Source organism: Narcine bancroftii, chromosome 7 (genome assembly GCF_036971445.1).
Source record: "Narcine bancroftii isolate sNarBan1 chromosome 7, sNarBan1.hap1, whole genome shotgun sequence".
NCBI lineage: Eukaryota > Metazoa > Chordata > Chondrichthyes > Torpediniformes > Narcinidae > Narcine > Narcine bancroftii.
This window is the reverse complement of record NC_091475.1, coordinates 182,788,356-182,809,896: the sequence shown is the minus strand read 5'-3', so window position 1 is coordinate 182,809,896 and position 21,541 is coordinate 182,788,356. Positions and strand designations below refer to the sequence as shown.

General features: G+C 39.5%; 1 protein-coding gene and 1 long non-coding RNA gene across 14 annotated transcripts in view; one reads left to right on the top strand and one right to left on the bottom strand.

Annotated features, from left to right (window-relative positions):
* stard13a (StAR related lipid transfer domain containing 13a) overlaps positions 1-21,541 on the top strand; it is a 684,147-nt gene that overhangs the window by 290,716 nt on the left and 371,890 nt on the right. The gene's annotated exons all lie outside the window — the stretch shown is intronic.
* The window catches only part of LOC138739482 (uncharacterized), a 53,178-nt gene that overhangs the window by 185 nt on the left and 31,452 nt on the right, over positions 1-21,541 (bottom strand). Inside the window, exons 3-7 of one of the 6 annotated variants that reach the window (XR_011342283.1) lie at positions 15,578-15,611; positions 10,245-10,370; positions 9,508-9,666; positions 6,240-6,290; positions 21-106 (exon numbers count right to left, since the gene is read on the bottom strand). This is a non-coding gene — a long non-coding RNA (uncharacterized lncRNA). Of the gene's footprint in view, positions 1-20; positions 107-4,158; positions 4,880-6,239; positions 6,291-9,507; positions 9,667-10,244; positions 10,371-15,577; positions 15,612-21,541 lie in introns of those variants that run through there. The other 5 variants (XR_011342282.1, XR_011342281.1, XR_011342285.1 and 2 more) reach the window with 5 other exon arrangements.

The following is a 21,541-nucleotide window of genomic DNA, read 5'->3' as shown; positions in this document are numbered from 1 at the left end:
AAGGCAAAATTTTTCTGTTTACTCTACCATTCGCTCCGTGGATGGACTTCATGATGGGCCTATTCTTGCTGAGTTTTACTGGGGGAATCATCTCTTCAGTACTCTGCTGTATCAGATTATGCAGAAAACATTTAGAAAGGAAAATGACTTAATCAAAAGTAATTACTTTGGTTTATGTTTAAATAGTTCATCTGTATTTTTACCTAATTTCTGTTACACATTTAAAATCCAATAGAGATATATTTTTTGATATTCAGATAGTCCTTTATGAAACAAAGATTGAAACCCATAACAAGTATCACTATTTAGAGATGGTCAAGCTGCTGAAGAAGCTGAGAGTGGAAGATGCACATGGTAACACCAATCTTTTGGAGGAGTGAAGTTTGATCTGTTTAATGTGAAGCCTGGGAAGTTGAAAAGTGAGGACAAGAATAATCCTGATGAGAAGATGATGCGAGAGCAACAATGGGTAAAATGAATGGACATGGGCAAGAATCCTGTCAACTCGAGTGGAGAGATTGAGAAATAATGAAGATCTCTTGAAAGCAATGGTATGAAATATGACATCATCAGAGCAGTTAAGAGGACTTATACTCAAGATAGCTGAGAGAGCCTGAAATTTTTTAGTAACTAGTCACAAACCCATCCAAGAAATAGTAGAGAGGTGGAGAAAAGGAAGAAAAGAGTTAGAGATGTATCATTCACTTGTCAATCTGCAGGGGTCATCAACTGCATCTGGCGCTCAGGCTGTGGTCTCCTCTACATTGGAGAGACTGGATGCAGACTGGGAGATAGCTTTGTTTAGCACCTATAGCGTATATCTACCAGTGGCCACCCATTTCAATTTTTCATCCCATTCCCTTGCCGACATATCTGTCTATGGTCTCGTGTACTGCCAAACTGAGACCACCCATAAATTGGAGGAACAACACCTGGGCACCCTCCAACCAGATGGCATTAAATTCGACTTCTCTGGGTTTCGTTAAAAACATCGCTTTGCTTCCCCCGTCATTTTTCCATTCCCTGTCACACAGACATGATAAATTCTACATAGTCTCTGATCACTTCCAATTAACACCTTTTGTTGGTTTGGATTCCTCCCCCTTTGTTTGAATTCTGAGACTTTCTGATATTTCCTACTTCTGCCTTTTCTGATTTTCCTTGAATATATCTTTGTTTCCTATAAATGCTGAATAGACCAGCCGAGTTCCTCCAGCATTTTGGTATTTTTATACAATCACAGTGTCTGCAGCCTATCGTGTTGTATGACAAATACAATAAATGTTAGATATAAATTAGTTCAATATAATTTTCTACATCAATGAAGATCTACCGGGACCAATGCCTGAAGAGGGTGCACAAATGCCTGAAGTAAGACCAGGATGGGATTTGACAGCAAAGGTAATTAAACCTCCTGATTCTAGTGAGTGTAGGACAGTAATACAGTCATTGATGTCTTGGGAAGAGGTGAAGGAAAGTATATTAATAGAGATGAATTAGAGAGTAGTCCACAGGTATAGGGAGACAAAGCAAATGAAAAAATTGGGGAAAATATTAGTTTGATGGAATAGGAAAAAAATAAAATGATTGGCTTACTGGAACAATTGTGTTGATGGAGCTAAAGTAAGAGATAGGAATGATGCATGATTTGCTCTGCAGGTGTGCAGAAGAAATGAAGTCATGTAACCATTATGAGAAATAACGGCCTGATTTTCATTATGGTTCATAAAGAAGTATGAAGAGGTGTCATAGCACTCTTGCAAGACTGACCTGGTTTACCAAACAACAGCCTTGCTCTTGTCCACAAATGTCCTTAAATAGTATGGTTGGTGCTTGGTTAAAAAAAACTACTGCAAGTTTAGAGAGGAGTAGGTTAGAGCAGCCATTCTTAACCATTTTTGGCTATGGCCACCTTTGGACTCCGCTCAAGGTTTATGGACCCCCTTCCCTGTGAAGCAGCCAAGTTTTGGTTTCTTCAGTACTTCTCTCCTACTGACTGCATAAAAATATTTAGGTTACATGAGGTAAAAAAAAAACAAGGCTTTTACTAAGAGTGCCCTCATTGAGAATGGCTTGGTTAGAATAAGTATATATGAAACAAACTCTAGCATGTTTCCCGTAGGCTTCGGGTGCCAGTCCTTGGCCTCTATTCAATGTGAAACACAAAAGTTTGCAGAGGCTGTGATTGTAGTAAAAACCCACTGAAATATTGGATGAATTCAGACGGTTTTTCAGCATCCATAGGAGACAAAGGCCTGTTTCAGGCCTGAGCCCTTCTTCAAGGAATAAGCAAAGAACGGGAAATCTCAGAATAAAATGTTGGTTGAGGTTAGTTGAATACAATAAGGAAAGAAGTGAGAATTGATTGTCTGGGCAAAAGGAAACATGGAAAAGGAAGAGAGACAGAGCTGGGGGAAGGCAACAGGGAAGAAATGAAGAAGGGGTTTTAATGAAAGCCAGAGAAGTTGATATTAATGCATCTGGTTGGAGGGTGTCCTGTCAGAAGATGAGGTGCAGTTCCTCTAATTTGCAGGTGATTTCTGTCTAGCAGTGCATGAGACCATGGATAATTGTGTCCGCAAGGGAATAGGATGGGGAATTGAAATGATTGGCTACTGGGAGATCCACCTCAGAGCTGAGATGCTCAACAAAGTGATCTTTCAATCTGTGCCCAGTCTCTGATGTAGAGGAGACCACATTGGAGCACCAGATGCAGCAGTTGACCCCTGCAGATTCACAAGTGAAATGTCGTTTAACTTGGATCGACTGTTTGGGGCCCTGAGTGGTGAGGAAGGATGTGAGGATGCAAGTGGAGCATCTCCTGTGGTCACTGGGGTAGATACCAAGGGGATATTTAGTGGGGAGAGAGGAGTGGACAAGGGAGTCACAGAGGGAATGGTCTTTGTGGAAGGTGGGGAGAAGAGGTGTACGTGGATCTAGTGGTGGGACCACGTAGAAGGTGGTGGAAATGGTAGTGGAGGCTCTGTTGGATGCGGAAGCTGGTGGGTGGCAGATGAGGTCAGGAGGAATCCTGTCTTTGTTGGTCATGGGGACAGAGGAAGTGAGGGCAGATGTGTGGGTAATGGAGGATATGTGGATGAGGGCTGAATTGATGGTGGTAGAGGGAAATCCACATAGTTTGAAGAAGGAAAACATCTCTGATGATCTGGCAGGGATGTCCTCCTCCTGGTTGGAGATGTGACAGAGATGGAGGAATTGAGCAAATGGAATGTGATCCTTACACTGGATGGGGTGTGAAGAGGTGTATTCAAGATAGCTGTGGGAGAAGGTGGCTTTGTAGAAGATGTCTGTTGAGAGTTTGTCTCCTGAGACAGAGAGATGGAGGAAAGGGAGAGGGTTGCAAGAGATGAACCAAGTGAATTTGAGGTTGGGGTGGAAGTTGCCAGCAAAGTGGATGAAGACAACGAGCTCATCATGGGTACATGAAGCAGCACCAAAAGTAGTCATCGATGTTAAGGGGCCTTGCTTGTGTAGGCTTGTAGCATAGATTGATAAATGTAGCCAACAAAATGACAGGCATAGCTGGGGCCCATGCAGATACCCATGGCTACCCTTTGACCCAGATAAAGTGGGATAAGTTACAGGAGAAATTATTGAGGGTGAGGAGGAGGGTGGTGGTGGAGGGGAACTGGTTGTTCAATGTGTTCAACTCCATAACAGGTTAAAAAGTCTTACCTGCTTTCTGAAAAATTATTGAGCATTGGCCTTTTTTATTGTGTCTCTGATGACTTCATAATTTGATAAAAATGAACATAAACCAATTTGTAATAACTCAAAATGCCTGATGAAAGTTTGATAATATAACAATCTGCCTAAATAACGTGATTATTGTGGCAACACTATGAAACTGTGGGCCACTATTTGGAGGAAGGAGAACAAAAGCAAAGTGCAAAATTCCTTATCTGAGTGTGGACTGAACCAGCACTCACTCTGGGTTTCTACTGGTCCATTTTATTCACCTAACCTGGTAGTTTATTAAAAATGTAAATAGTCCAGCTTTTATGATCATGGGTGTCATTAACATAATTTAAATATACTTTTGTCAGACAGAGATCAAAGTTTCATTTAATTAACATCGCCAGCTCTCTGGACTCCAGGTGTCAACATCTGAGTAAGATTTGCTCTTTGCAGTTAAACAAGCATATCAGGACCTACCTGTTGATTCCCTTGGTCAGTGGGGCTGAATTGTAATTGGCATTTGTCAATTTTTGTTGGTTTGGATTCCTCCCCCTTTGTTTGAATTCTGAGACTTTCTGATATTTCCTACTTCTGCCTGTGATCATTTTACTGGAACTCTGCCATTAATGTATTGTATGTGATGTTAATCATAGAGTGTTGAGATTCAATATGGAAACAAGGTCCTTCTATCCACTGTCCACATGAACTATTTTTTTTACAGTAATCCCATTTTAATTCCTCTTTCTCTCCCAACTTCCCATTAACTTTCTTTCCATTTTGAAATGCAGACAGGGAAAAGTGGCAGTTCTATGCAGTCTGGTGAAACTTGACTCATAAACCACCTCATCCACAAGATGACAAACCAATAATAACTAGGTTGAACATCACCCTGAATTTTTATGCCTCAGGTGCATTGCTAATCTGTAGTGTTGTATCAGTCAAACTTCAATTACATCAAACAGATTACAATTACACCTTAATTTTCACAACTGCAAAGTCCCTACTGCTTTATAAAACCGTATCTCCCTCCCAGATGTCACTGATGGTGCTTTTATGGCTATCCAGATTCTAACTACCACAAAACAATTAGCTTTCTAGTAATAGAATTATTTTGTAATTCTTCTTCTTTGGCTTGGCTTCGCGGACGAAGATTTATGGAGGGGGTAAAAGTCCACGTCAGCTGCAGGCATAAATTGTAATTAATGTATTACAATTTGCAATAATTAATTGATTAATACTTCATAGAAGATCTTGATTAGGAAAAGCATTGAAATTATTCACACATCACCTTTTCTCGCTTTGTAAATAAGGTGGAAGCCCTGTCTTTACCCAAAAAAAGGTTCCCACTGGACTTACAGAAGGTAACAAAACATAGGACCTAAACACCATGATGTTGTGCCAACCTATGTAAACTTACTCCATGCTGTGCACTGGTGCACCTCAGGCCTGTGTGCTCAGCTCACTCCTGTTCACACTACTAACCCACAACTGCATCGCCAGATCCAGCTGCAACAATGGCATCAAGTTTTCAGATGACACAACAGTAGTTGGCCTCATCACCAACAAGGATGAATCGCACTCCAGAGAAGAGGTGCAAAGGTTACAACCTGAATCTCAACATGGACAAGAGGAAGTAATGATCGTGGACTTCGGGAGGATGTGGAATGACCACCTTCCATTGCACATCAACAAATCTAGTAGAGTAAATGGAAAGCACCAAGTTCTTTGGAGTTCACTTAACTAGTGGCCTAACATGGACATTCAACATCTCCTAACTTCTCAGGAAGACGCAACAGTGACTGCACTTCCCAAGAAGACTGAAGTGAGCAAGGCTACTGGCCACCATTACGTCAACCTTCCATAGGAGCTCTATTGAGAGTGTCCTGGCTGGCTGCATCACAGTTTCTGCAAAGAAATAGATGAGAGGCCAATCCTCAGGACCATAAGAGTGGCAGAGAGGATCACTAGAGTCTCCCTACCCATCCCCCCCCCATTGACGTGATCTACTAGGACCATTGTCTGAAGAAGGAGCACAAAATCACTGAGGACCCATTCAACCCTGCACACAGTATCTTTCAGCTTCTCCCGTCGGAGAAGAGATACAGGAGTGTCAGAGGCAGCTCTACCAGGCTGAGAAACATCTTCTTCCCACGGACAGTGAAAATGCTGAACAACCAGAGGAACTGCTCACACTGAACATCTGAGACTCTCTGTACAAAACACTTTATTTATTTATTTGTTGTAGATAAAATATTTTTCCTGCATATTGGTCAGTATGTTTAGACAGGAGGATGCTGTTTCGTTGGGTTGTACTTGTACAATCAGATGATAATAAACTTGATGTAATCCTTCCCTGCTTCACGCCCATAACCCTTCATTTTTCTTACATCCATGTTACTATTTAAGAATCATTTGAATGCCCCTATTGTACAGCCTCTGCCACCACCATCTCAGCAAGGCAGTCCAGACACCCACCACTCTCTCTCTTTCAAAAAAACATTCTTGCCTCTGACATTTCCCCTCAACTTTTCTCTACTCACCTTAAAGAGATGTCCTCTGGTATTTTCTGTTGTCACCCTGGGATAAACATTCTGCAAACCAGAAAATATGCTGATAATTCTCATCTGCACTCTTTCTAAAGTATCAATGTCCTTCCACTAATGCAATGGTTCTCAACCTTTTACTTTCCACTCACATACCACTTTAAGTATTCCCTATGCCATAAGTGTTCTGTGATTGCTTAAGGTGGTATGTGGGTGGAATGAAAAAGTTTGAAAACCACTGTTTTAATCGTCCCTCATTGACTTGTTATGTGTATGGTTTCATAACTCCAAAGGAAATGACCCAATGACAATTTTTCTCAAGCAAAATATTTCAGCAATAATTGGGTCTAGAGCAGTGATTCTCAACCTTCCCTTCCTACTCACATACCACCTTAAGCAATCACTTACTCATCACAGAACACTTATGGCATAGGAAATACTTAAAGTGGTATGTGAGTGCAAAGTAAAAGGTTGGGAACCACTGCACTAATGAGACAACCAGCAAAAGTTGATAATGTTGGAGTGCACCAAGGAATTTCCTCTGATAGACCTCAGTAACATGGACATGGAGCATATTGATTCTCAGGAGGTACAGTTCTCATACAACTCAAAACTACCACAATTAATCCATTCTTTGGGGTGGATTTAAAACAGAGTTCCTATTAATGGATTGTAATGGTGAGGTTTAATGGTGCATTTAGATTTTCATTACAATTACTAACTTTGTATGATTCAGGATTTCACTATTAAACATCCAGTTGAGATATAGAGTGGTAACTTACAACTGGAAATTTAAGGAGCACTTCTCAGAAGGAAAGGGTGAAACATCACGAGGGTGAAGATGTAGCAAGTATTTGAGAAAGAGGAGCAGGAGAGGAGGAAGACCAAGGAGGAAAGCAAGCTGGATAGTTTATTCATGCCCTAGTATTTCATGAAGAATGCATTGAGTCTAGTACTACTAAACATAATTTCAACTTGTATTTCCTCTTCAGTTCCACATAGTGCTTTGCTTTGAGACTCAGTATGACAGTGTCAACACCAAACAATAACCACCACAAAATAAGTACTCCAAATCAAATTGCTCATGAAATCTTCCCATATTCCATGAGAATAATTTCACCCGTGCTTTCTATTGTGACTGTCTTCCATGCTCCCTAGCTTGATTTATTTCCTGTAGCCAGTGTTCTCCCAGTTTATGCAATATGCCAACTGTCTATCAATGGAGGAAACTGTATTGAACAATCTTGAGTAGTTGGGGACCCAAATGGCCTGCCTGTGAACTGCATCATGTTGTCATTTTGTGAGTTGGAACAATTTTCAGAGAACAGAATAAGAGAATACCTTGTAAAATAAAACAATTTGTAAAGTATGTTCTTAAAAGCCTTGTATTTGGAAGTCCAGTGCATCATTTCAGTCAATGGCCTCCTGAGCAATCAGGTAAAAAAATGAGATCCCTCATGCAATAAAATTTAAAAGACGTTAATATTCTGTGTCCACAATTTGTTGCTCTTAGCTTTGATATGTGGACCAGGTGGCTACAAATTCTCTGGCCTGTGCAGATTATGTTGAGGGAGATCAAAGTCAGGAACCTCTATTGTGAGTTTCTTTCATCTGGATAATGTTAATGATGTTGAGTGCTGTTTCCACAGAGTGGTTCGCATAATTTTAAATATTTTATCACTGTTTTGTTATAATTTTATTAATGGGGAGGTTGATGTTATTCTTATTTTGTTCCATTTTGGAAAGGATACCAGAATCATATTGGGACAATGTGGGCAGCACTCATAGCCACCAAGTTGGAGAGGTATTAAAAATGTATTTTACTATTGATGTAGTATTTAACTGCACATCAATGATTGCTCTGTGGTGAGTGCTGCACAGAGTTTTAAAGCTCCACTTTATAAAGGAGAGCAATTACATTGGAAATGGTCCACATTATTCAGATGAAACATTCAACTGTGATCATGCTTCCTTTCCTCGCTGGACATAAAATATCATACAGGATTGTTTTAATGAAGAGAAATGGGTGTTTTTCTCATCACCATGTCCAACATTTATCCCTCAATTAAAGCTCAAACAGTTTATTATTAATCTAGATATACAGTGGAACCCCGTTATAACACAATAGTTGGGGTCCAAAAAAAAGCAGAGTCGTGCTAAATCGGGGTTCACGTAAAACAGCGTTTTCAAAAAAAATAAAGAACACATATACAATACCAGTATTTACAATAATATTTTTATTTCTTACAATCATCATTTTATTTCTTAAAAAAAGCAATCGAGCATTCGTTGCCTGATCGCAGAACGTCGTTGGCTGCGAGCGAAATCCAAAATACCTCTGAGCTAGAGGATTTTTATGTGGTCCACGTCCTGGGTCTCAGCATTTTTGCACTCACAAGGACACGAGGAGCTGACTGCTGCCCAGCCCTTCCCACCTAAGTGGGAAACTTCCTTAATGTTCATGCTTTTCAGATAGTCTCCCAGCATTGTTGATTCATCTACAATTCCATGAATTAATTTACACCTGTAATTCGGCTTGAACACAGAGATGATCCCCTGATCTAGGGGCTGGATCTTAGATGTAGTGTTCTTTGGGAGGTAAGAAACATGGATCTTTCCATCGCTGGCAGCTGGCGGGTGGGTGGGGCAGTTGTCAAGCAAAAGAAGAGCTTTGAGTTCTAGCCATCCATTGCTAACTTTGAACTGTGAAGTTTCTCCGTTGATCAGCTGGTCAGACTTCTGGCCTTGAGCTTTGAGAATAGGCCCAGAAATTGGAAGGCCTTCTGAACGTGCTTGAACGAACCACTTGTACAAGGAGGCTGAAATTTTTGGCTCTCTTCATACGTTTGGCCTTTAGTCCTGCCTGTTCCTTGACTTTCCAAAGTGACATTCATAACTTATCTTCCTGAGATTTCCAGTCATGAAGTGTTGATTCAGGTCTTGTGCAACTTGGGTTTGACTTTTATTCTTGATTGCGTCAAGTGCGTGAAGTTTATCTTCCATGGAAAAAGCTTTTCGTTTTCTAATGGTGCATTCAATTTTGAGAAAAAATTCACTTCCGGAAAGAGCAAAAAAAAGGGTCCAAAGCTCATCATGTTACATCTGGATTCGTGTTAAATTGGGGTTCCACTGTACCAGTTTGAATTCTACATGTCAGCTGGAATTTTATAATCAAATAAAAATGGCAACTATGAAACAACCACATTGTTATACAAATCAACCTGGTTTACAAATGTTCTCAATGAAAAAAATTAATTGTCCTTACCTGGCCATTGTATCTTTGGAAATTTAGGCCCTTCAATTTGTTTAACTTTAACTGCTTCTTAATTGGAGATAGTGGAGTCAAAATTGTCCATGTCGTTCAGCACTTGTGGAGTTTAAGACTAAATGGACTGACTGGTCAGTCATGTGTGAGTTAAGGAGTCTTCAGAGAGGGGAAAATAAAATTAATCACAACAATGGAGTGCTATGGGTATATAAATCAATAGAAACCAGATTTACTTCAGTTTACAATCTTGAATATTCTAGTAAAACACAAAAAGTCTGCAGACACCTTGGTTGAAGTTAAAACACAATGCTGGAGAAACTCAGCAGGTCAAACTGTGTACTTTAGAGAGCAAAGATACATAACCAACATTTCGGGCTTGAGCCTTTCATCAAGGTATGAACAAAATGTAGGCAGGTGTCTGTGGTTCGTGTACTTACCCACATTTTGTCCATACCTTGATGAAAGGGCAAGCCTGAAATATTGGTTACCTATCTTTCTCTTTGCTTCATAAAGTACCCTGTTTGACTTGCTGAGTTTCTCCAGCATTGTTGTTTTTACTTAAATATTCTAATTGTTTTCAGATTTTGTTAAACTGTTATTGCATTTGTATTTGTTGTTCTAATGTTTTCATCAAACAACATGTCTGTAATTGTTCAGGCTTATTGCATTGTTGTTTTGGAACAGTACATGAGTATGCTTATCACCAGAATAATTGGATGAACTCCGGAACTAACCTCCAGAATTAATTTCACGTTGGGGAGTTCAAAGCAATCTTCTAAATCTCATGTGGTTAGAACCAACAGCTGGGCTTTATCCAGTTGGCCATCTACAGAAAGATGTTTTGTAGAAAATTGCTTCCACTACAGCAATGAACAAAAGACAATGTGCTATTTAACAGATATGATTAACGGTCATTTCAACAATCACCGTCAGTCAAGAGTAATGTTCGATAATGCTGTCTTGGATGGGATTTGAATGACTTAAGGACAAAGCATATAGATTTGACTCCGTAACTTAAGATGTTGTCCATGTGGTGGTTTCCACTCATGTCTCTGATTCAGAGGTTGGAGTTTCAAGATCCACTCAAGAGGCATGATTATAAACATCTAGACTGATACTTCAGGATAGTAGTTAGATTCAAAGAATAGCAGGGAAGCAACCCCTAGATTTCTAGCTGTATTCATTCCTCAATTAGCATAACATCATCAGTCTACCAGTCGTTACCACATTACTAAGGGCAACTGTGTGAAAATAACTCTTCAACATTATTTGGTGACCAAAAGCCAGTGACTCGCAGTAAATAACTCGAGGAGCTGAGACTGAGTCATTGATTTACAGGCTTTTATTCACAATGGATAGGAACCTTGTCCTGTGCCGTGAACCAGGCTTTCTGGGGAAGGGACAAGGTGTTGGAGGCTTTATACCAGGTCAAAGAGGGAGGGGCCACAGGTAGTCACTGAACGGGGCAGAACCAGGTAATAAGGAATACTGCAGTTCAGCAGTTCACCACAGCCAGTAGCTTAACACTTGTTAAACAAGAAAATCAGCAGACGCTGTGATTGCAGTGTAATACACAAAAGTGCTGGAGCACCTCAGCAAGTCACGCAGCATCTATAGGAATTGTTAGGTCTGCTTTGTTCATGAATGAGTGAGTCAAACACCAGACTGAGTCGAAATCAAGGTTCTTTGCTCTTTATTGCCGGATTGTAACACTTGCAACTAACAGTGTTAGTTGGAGAAGGCGCATTCTGCCGTTATCAGCAAGTGGTGTTTTTTATATACCTTAGGATACGTACTTAGTAAATTATCATACCATGACATTGTCCAATGAATAAACTGTTGCTATCCTTCTCTGCTAGTTTCCTGCACATCAATTTGTCATCCCCACTCTTATCTTGAGAGTACAAGGTCACAACTGCATCTTGTTACGGCCCAGCACTGGGTGACTCCTTCTACATTCCCAGCTCATGATGTTTTTACCTAACAGAAGCAAAGGATGTAACCAATGTTTCAGGCCTGAGCCCTTTGTTAAGGAATGAGCAGAAAGCAGGCAGTCATCTGAATAAAAAGATGGGGGGGGGGGGGGGAAAGGGAAGGTGCAGGGAGCAGAACACTGACCAACAGACAAGAGGTCAGAGGTGGATAAGGGTGGGAGGGCAGAAGGGAGAAAAACAGCTGAGAATGTCTGTTCATGGCCTCATGCCCTACAACATGAGGACACATGTGAATTGGAGGAACAACACCTAATATTCTGTCTGGGCACTCTCCAACCAGATGGCATCTGGATCCTAGACTTCTGTTTGGGTTGGCAGCAAAACCTCAAGCCCCATCACAGTGAGCACTGGCACAGCTCACACTGGCAACTCAGTGCTTTACTGCCAGGTTCAGCTTCAACAGAATCATCAAGTTTATGGATGACACATTGGTAATGGGCTTCCAGCAATGATGATCAGTTGGTTACAAAGAGGAGGTTGAAAGGCTTGTACAGTGGTGCAAGAGCAATAAGCTGAGTCTCAACATGGACAAGACAAAGTAGATGATTATGGACTTCAGGAAGATGATGGATCAATCCCTGCTGCACATCAGTGGTTCTGTCGTAGCAAGAGTAGGGGCACAAAGTTCCTTGGTGTCTATTTAAAGGATGACTTACTAAAGTTCCTCATTAATCAGGAAGCCGCAGCAGCACCTACATTTCCTAAGGAGGTTTAGGAGGGCAAGGCTACTGGCTACCATCCTAATGACATTCTGCAGGAGCATAGCAGTGTCCTGGCTGGCTGCATCAAAGTGTATGTTAGCTGCAAGGCATCAGATCGAGCTCAGTACGAGGGTTATTAAAACTGCTAAGAAAATCACTGGGGTCTTACTTCCTGGTACCAACAATATCTACAGGGAATGGTTCTTAAAGAGAGCTCAGAGAATCAATCATTGAGCCATCCAGCCAGCAGTACCTTTGGGGCACTACCATCTAGGAAGACGTACAGGAGCATAAAAACCAGGACTGCCAGACTGTTGAACAATCCCAGAAACCTGTAAATGATACACACACACACACACACACACACACACACACACACACACACACACACACACACACACACACACACACACACACACACACACACACACACCCCCCCCCTACATATAGATAGATTTATATATATATATGCATGTATACATAGACACACATATATATGCATGCACACACATTAAATATATATATATTTTTGATTGCTATGTAAATATGTTACTGTGTGTGCATTATGGTCTGGAGATACCCTATTTTTAAAGGTTATATATGTAAAATCAATTGACAATAAACAAATTTAACGTCGACTTCTCCAGTTTCAATGGGTCTCTCTCTCTCTCTCTCACTCTTCCTCAGTACCCTTTTCTCCAGCTCCCCACCCCTTTCCCTCTCCATTGAGAGAACTACTCTCATCACTTCTCAGTTTTTTTCTCTTCTGCCTTCCCACCTTTATCCACCTATGAGTTTTCTGTTGGTCTGTCCTCCTCCCCCTAATCCTATCTCTTCCCCCTAATCCTTACCTCTTGCCCCCAACTTTTTATTCAGGCACCTACATGCTTTCTGATGATACCTTGATGAAGGGCACAGGCCCGAAACATTGGTTATAAATCTTTGTTTCCAATTGACACAGCATGACCTGCTGAAGTTCTCCATCACTTTTGTGAATTGCCTAACATTTGTCACTGGCAAATGCTGGAATCCATTACTAAGGGGATAATAACATAATATATAGAAACTCATTAGACAATCCTTTGTAGTATAATGAAGAGAAGTTGTGTTGTCATATTTGATTGTGTTATTTGAGTGAATTACCAAGATATTGGATGAAAAGCAAACAGTAGATTTAATACATTTAGATTTATATCAAGGATTGATAAGGTGCAATATAAATTGTTACTGCAAAAGATAAGAGCATATGGGGTTGGAGAAAATATATTGGGATGCACAGACTATAGTCCATCGGACAAAGAAGCACAATGAGGTCACTCTGCCCATCGAGACTGTTTCTTAATTCGAATCAAGGCTGATATACTTTCCTCTCATCACCATTCTCCTGCCTTCTACCCTAAATGTTGGCACCTTTACTGATCAAGAACCTATCAACCTCCACTTTAAATATACCCATTGACTTGGACTCCACAGCTATAGCTCAAATTCCATAGGTTCATCATCCTCTGGCTAAAGAAATGTCTCCATATTCCTGTTCAAAGAGACATCTTTTTATTCGGAGGCTGTAGCCCCTGAACTCTCCCCCTACTGGAAACATCTTTTCAATGTCCACTGTATCTAGGTTCTTACAATGCTATTGCTAAATTTGTTGATGATACAAATATCAGTAGATTATACATTGTGAGGAAGTCATAAGGTCCTTGCAAATAAATATAGGTAGGTTAAATAAGTGGGTAATGTCACCAGATGTAGTAATATGTAGGAAAATGTGAAGTTAGGCACTTTTGAAAAAATAATAAAAAATCAAATATAATTTTAACAAAGAAGAATGAACAATAAGGGGATTTTTGGTTCCTGGTTAATGAAGGAAAAAAATGTTGACATGTTGGAAGGCTAATGGAATGTTAGCTTTTCTTATAGAGGGAATGGAGGATACAAGAGGAGAAATCTTGGTGCAATTTTACGGGGCAATGATGAGACAACATCTGAAATCTTCACCAGTTTTGGTCTCTATGTTTGAGGAAAAAGGTGCTTACATTGAGACAGTAGACAGTAGATGATGGAGTAGACCAATTGGCCCGTCGAGCCAGGACCACCACTTTTCAGATCATGGCTGATCATTCTCTGTCAACCTTTAACCCTTAACCTCCTTGCCCACAAGAGCCTCATCTAACTCCCTTTTGAATATATCCAGCGAATCTGCCCCTACCACCCTCTGCGGCAAAGCATTCCACAGATCCACACTTCTCTGGGTAAAAATATTTCTCCTCATCTCCGTACTAAAGGGCCTTCCTTCCCTGTATTCTTAAACTATGCTCTCTAGTCCTAGTCTCTCCCAACATTGGGAACAGGTAATCCAAATTTACCCTGTCTATCCCCTTGATAATTATGTCTCCCCTCATCCTTTTAAACTCCATTGCATATAAGCCCAGTCTCTCTAACCTTTCAGCATATGTCAATCCTGCCATCCCGAGAACCAACCTTGTAAATCTGTGCTGCACTCCCTCTTTAGCGAGTATGTCCTTCCTCAAATTTGGGGACCAGAACTGGATGCAATATTCCGAGTGAGGTCTTACCAGGGCCCTGTACAACTGCAGGAGGGCATCTCTACTCCTATACTCAAATCCCCTCTTTATGAAAGCCAACATGCCATTTGCCCTCTTCGCAGCTTGCTGAACCTGCATGCTAGTTTTTAGAGACTGATGTCAAGTAAACCCAGATCCCTTTGCACTACCCCACTCCCTAGCTTGACTCCATTTAAATAATACCCTGCTCTTTTATTACTGCCTCCAAAATGGATAGCCTCACATTTTCTCACATTGAATTTCATCTTCCATTCCTCCACCAACTCACCCAACCTGTGCAAGTCCCTCTGCATTTTCCTGACAGCCTCCGCACACTTTACACTGCCACCCAGTTTAGTATCATGTGCAAATTTGCTCATGTTGTTAATAATCCCTTCATCCAAATCATTTATATAAATGATAAACAAATGAGAATCCAACAGTGATCCCTGTGGTACCCCACTTGTCACATCCTGCCATCCTGAAAATGACCCGTTTACCCCCAACCCTTTGTTTCCTATTTCTTAACCAATTTTCTATCCATGTCGGCACGCTACCCCCAATACCATGCTCCTTGATTTTGCCTACTAGTCTCCTGTGCGGGGCCTTATCAAAGGTTTTCTGGAAGTCCAAGTACACCACATCCACTGGCTCTCCCGAATCCACCCTCTTTGTCACAGCTTCGAAAAATTCCATAAGGTTAGTCAACCTGATGAAGACTACACAAACAGAGCCCACAGCCCACAGTTGCCCCTCAGGCTCGGGAACATTCTTCACCCGAAACTGGCAGACATTTTATAACATGTACCTGTAACTTGTCTCCTTGTACCATTGTCTGGTTTCTGAAAAATTAATGTACATTGAATTGTATTGTTAGGCAGTTTTTGTACTGGGTCAGTTTTAATGCTGTATGGCGTTAATTGTGATAAATAAACAATACCTGATCATTGTCGGCTTGTTTGCGGCAGATGGATATCTTGGGCAAGTTTAAAATGTATTTTGATCAATCCTAATCTGCTCATTGACTCAGTGTAACTTTTCTTTCTGTGCCTGTTCACTGATGCTTTTAAGATAAAACGGGCTTAAGATGTGCACGTTGTTGTCTTTTTGTTGCTGTATGCTGAAGTGCTTACATTGATAAACATTGTAGGATATTTAGCGGCTGCTCGGTGCTGTACATAAATTGCTTTGGAATGCACAAAGCTTGCTCACAGCTGACTTTGCTATTTGCTGCTTTCCTCCCAATAGAATTATCAATGCAAAAGATTACCATTCTTGTAGCTGCATTTGAACAGATACAAATTTATCACATGATGGAAGTCATTGTCTGGTCAAGCACAGGAACTGGCCCTTCCATCCATGATGTCTGCACCAAACATGGAAACAAATTAAACTAAATTTATTTTGCCTGCAAATGACCCATATCCTACCACTCCCTGCATATTCACCTGTTTATCTAGAAGCCTCTTTAATACTGTTGTCGTGTTTGCTTCACCTCTACCCCAGGCAGCCTATTCCAGGTAGCTCCCACATTATATTTTTTTAAAACTTTCCCCTTTAGTTTTCCTGTTTTTAGCAGAATGTTTTTCAGGCCCATCTTCTCCAGCAGTGAAATATTACTATTGTCAACAGATGTTGTTGCAATAGATCACCTTTAAGTACAATCATTAAAATTTCTTAAGTTGCATCCAGAGCTAATATATGTTAGGGTACACTGATTCTCCCACTGCTGTTCCCTTGGGAATAAAACCAATGAATTTGTGGTTTTCCTTTCTCATTCTCACAAGGAAACTAGGAGTAGGCTTGGATGTTTCTTCAGGATATTATAATGTTAGCAGTACATAAAAAGGAAGTGGCAAGTCGTCATTTCCAGCAACAACAAAGACCTCACTTGGATAAGTGCACAAGAAAAAAAAGAATTTGGAGACATCCTGAATTAACTAACACCATATTTTGTAGATTAATACTTCCAAAGATTTTTGTTTTTGTATCCATATATAATCACTATTTATAAATGAAATAAAAGTTGAGTATTTCTTATGGCTCTGTTTCTCATCTTCTATTACCCTTTTTCAGATGTGAGTCTTGTGTGTAGTAAGCTGTAACTTGTAGGTATACGTGCCCAGCTGTCCAAGGATAGCATTTGGAGGAACTCTCAAAAGTTATTAAAAAGCAATGGAACATTGAGCAAGATCAAGTGCAATTGTTTAAGTTCTACCCAGAGTCGTGCTTACTTTGTGAAAATCGCTGCTTAGATAGAATCTTAGTAGCCTAAACCAGATACAAGCATGACAAGACTGTTTTACATCTGTTAGGAAGCAAGCAAGAGAATATGCCCATTTTCAGAATAATTATGTTGGGTTAGATTTATTTTAAATGTGCCCAGAGATTTGAATATACTTTTGATGTACTTTTTAAAAATAGGTTCTAGAAGGCTTTGGATTTTCATACAATGCCATTGCACATAGCATCCTAAATTTATGTGACAAAATTTCTGATCTTACTATGCCATCAAAATGGTGGTGGGAATGTGTACAATAATAATTTTCACATGAGATTTCAACTTGTACTTTAAAAAAAAAGTGATGGAAGAAGGATGCAAATTTATGTATCTTGCCCCTGTGGTGACCTGAGGCTATTCAAAAATACTTAATAGCTAAAGAAGTACTTTTAAAATTAAGGAAGTCTGGTAACTGATTTGTATAGAGTAAGCGCCAATTTGAAAAAAAATTAAACAATTCATTGGTTTTTGTGTTACTGATTGAGTAATAAATTTTGTTAACGATATTGGGGATACTGCATCGCCTCTTCTTTGAAACAGTGGCTTGGAGTATTCTGTATACACCTGAGAAAGCAGAGAGTGACTCCGTTTATTTATTGTCTCATTGAAAAGATAGATCTCCAATAGAAAATATACTGTATCAGCTTGAGGCCAAGTAAGAACCCAATGGGAAAGAGAAAAGGAATGAGACATTGAAAATGTATTAGAACGAAACCTCAAAGTACAAGAGCCTGAGAATACAGCAATGGTACATGGAAATGAATAAATGTATTCCATTGGAAAAAATAACATATAATTTAAAAAATAAAATCATTATTTGAACAAATTTGGGACCCGTACATGGAACATAACAGAGAGGGCTTGCCTCGGACCTCCACCCCATAAAATGATAAGAAGACAAAATGACTCGATCTAGTGTGTAAAAGTAGATGACACATTTTTCTTGTTTATTTTCATTGTGTGATGACATTGTTTAATGGTTTTACTGTATTGTATATGTTGAATGTTTATTGGTTTTGGAGGGGGGTAGGAAGGGGGGAGGGAAGATAGGGGAAAAAAGGGAAGAAAATGCCACTGTGTATATTCAAGAGGGAAATGTTTGCATGTATTTTGGTTGATATGGTTCATGGTGTGAAAATTTTTTAAAAAATTTTTTTTAAATTTTTAAAAGTACAAGTAGCCTCCTCCTATGGTATACAATTCAGTAATTCATTAGATGACTGATATCTAATGCATGCATCATTTGTTAAAACTCGTTTCTCAATACTGATTTTTACTGTTTTCTGTAAGTATCAGCATTTTTTCAACAAATAATTGTCATTATCTTCACAGATATTTGAATATGCCATGTTTTTATGTTTTCACTGCTCACCCTCTAATGGCTCTGTCTAAGGCAAAAACTAGGGAATAACACCGATCAAAGGTTAGCACATTATATGTACCTTTGTCCTAATAGCTCTTGGAACAGTAGACAGATATCAACCATTTGAAGATAAATCACAGAAAATAAACGGTTTTATAGGTGACACTTTTAAAGATATTCAGTGTTGGAAACCATTATTTGACTTATTTATCATCCTCATAAATCCTCTTCCAGAACTACTTTAAATTGAATTAAAAAGAAGTTGAGCTTTCATTTCCATTTGCAAATTTATTTTTGCATTAATCTGATAAGGAGAAAGCTCAAAAGAATAGAGCAGCAATCAAAATAGGTCAGCTTTCTCTTGATGGACAATTTTCCAGAACAGTTAATAATTTAGAATCCTCCACAATGATCTCAGCATTATTTGCTGATTGTATTGTTCCAACTTATAGATTTTAATTGAATAATGTTAATCACACACAGGGAGTTGATTCCCATCTTGCACTGTAAACAGAAAATATTTAATTGCCTCTGTGATACATTTGACTGGAAAGGGCACTTGATTCTTTGTGGTACTCAGTCATTAAATAGAGTACATTTGACTGATGTCATGAAATTGTGTATTCTCTGAGGCACGAGTGAATTTGGTAGAGACATGTAACCATTCTCTAATCAAATGATGCATACAGCATCATATAAGCAGATAGAGAATATTACTGAGTATTACTTCATATGAATTTATCCAAGATCAGCAGTAATAAGTATTCCACATAAGACACAAATGTGGTATGAGTTCAAGTCCCAAAGTATATTCTAATTTTGTGAGTCAATCATCGATTTAATTGTTTTGTCGGCTTCGCAGGAACATATAAATGAACTCTGCTGTCTATCTCGGTGCTCAGATATATTGCATTGCAATATATAACAGAAAAGCTGAGAAGTATGAAAATAAAATAGAAAATGCTGGGAAAATTCAGCAACTCAGATATCTCCTATGGAGAGAGAAACAAAGTTAATAGTTTGTCAATGCGAATTATGTTCCAGAATTATCTTTGACACCTCTCATTGGGGTTATGTTACCATGGGGAATTGACTATATCATAAGAAAGTAATCTATTAGAAAGCAGTGGAAAAAGAGTAAGGGAGTGAATTTAACGGCATAACTTGTTCAGAGTGCCTACAACAGGGACAACTGGTTAAATAGTCACCATCTCAGCTGTTAAGATTTTCATGAAATGAAATGTACTGCATCCATTCTTCAGTGGAGTGCTGATTTAAAAATGAGTCAGTGTGAAAATAGGTTACTGATGAATCTCTGCTAACTGGATTGCACAAAGGAATGGAAAACTGTCTTCAACAGGTCATCCTGAAGGAACATGGGGCCACGCGGTTAGCATAATGGCTGCTGTTACAGCGTGACTGCGGCACGAATCTAGCACTGTCTGTAAGGAGTTAGTACATTCTACCCATGTCTGCGTGGGTTTCCTCCAGGTGCTCCAGTTTCCTCCCACCCTTCAAAACATATGGGGGTTGTAGGTTAATTTGGCTGTAATTAGGCTCATTTGTGGGCTGGAAGGGCCTGTTATTGTGTTTTATGTCTAAATTTAAAAAGAATAAGAACTCAATAAATTATTGCAGGTTCCACAGTCAGGCAGAAAATATCCAGTTTGAAGAAAAAGCCCATGGTAAGCAATGAAAATCACCAGCTATGATACAGTGCCATGCATGAGCCTTACCTCCCATTATGTATGTTTGATAACATTATTGAGGAAGTCTGAGTTAACTCCTTTTGCTAAAATTTACCCATTTTATCAGCACTTTCTCGGATAACAGAATTTATGAAAATGTTTCTGAATTACCAAATCAGAATAGAAAAAATAATAACTTACCAGTGCTGGGAATGGTTGCTAATTACACAGTTTCATTTATCTATACATAAAACTCTTGTCCGAAAAGAAGGCTATGCTTTCTATTTCCCTTGGTAACCCTGATAATTATCTTGCTATTGCACAGCCATTGATGCACACATGCAAAGCACCTTCACTGAAAGGAAAGGTTTAAAATCTATGCAAAAGCCATTTTCCCAAAATTCAACAATTATAAATTAGCAGCAGTTCAATAAAAAGTTTCGGAATTCCCCCCGACAACCTCAATTTTCCATGATCTAGTGCAGAATTTTAAGTAATGCAGGATCATTTTAGAGATATTCCTGGATAATTCACTGGGCTGATACCACAAATCCCATCAACTCAATGTCAGTTCTATGCACGTGCAACTGAGCACTCCCCTTCATCTGTCCCCATGGCCCTAGATACAATCCAGTATCAGGACTCAATACTGCATTCAATAATTTAACCATTCTTTCCTGTTTATATTGGAACTGGCCAATTCTAATCTAAGGTCATCCACATGTTAACACAGTTTTTTTTTAAAGTTCAAGTACGTATCCAACGTCTCGAAACAGCGCCTCTAGACCATAGTGCATAAAAATTACGTAAATAATCAAAATAGATATATATAAATATTTGTGATGATTGTCATGGTTAGAGGATCCTGTTTATCAGTCTCACAATTGTGAAGAAGCTATTCCCAGCTGGCAGTCCTGATTTTGATGCTCCTGTACCACCTTCTTGATGGTAGTGGGTTGAAGATACTGTTCGCTGGATGGATGGGGTCTTCTCTAATTCTTTTAGCCTTCCTTAGACGGTGCTCCCAGTAAAGTTGCCGAAAGAGGAAAGGGAGAACTCAGTGATTCTCTCAGATGTTTTAATCATCTTCTGTATGAATTTCCAGTCTGATGCTTTGCACTTTGAAATGTACGTGCTGCTGTACCTTCCTAACTAACGAAGAGGTGTTGTGAATCCAGGATAGGTCATCCCTTATATGCATGCCAAGGAACTTAGTGTTCTCCACTCTTTTTGCAACAGAACTGTTGATGTATAGTGGAGAATGATCGACTTTTGTCTTCCTGAAGTCCACAATCATATCCACATTGAGACTCAGGAAGTTGTTCTTGCACTATCTTACAAGCCTTAGAATGTAATGCAATTCATCATTGATGCCAATGAGACCAACTACTGTTGTATCATCGCAAATTTGATGATTCTATTGGAACTGAACTGGCAGGG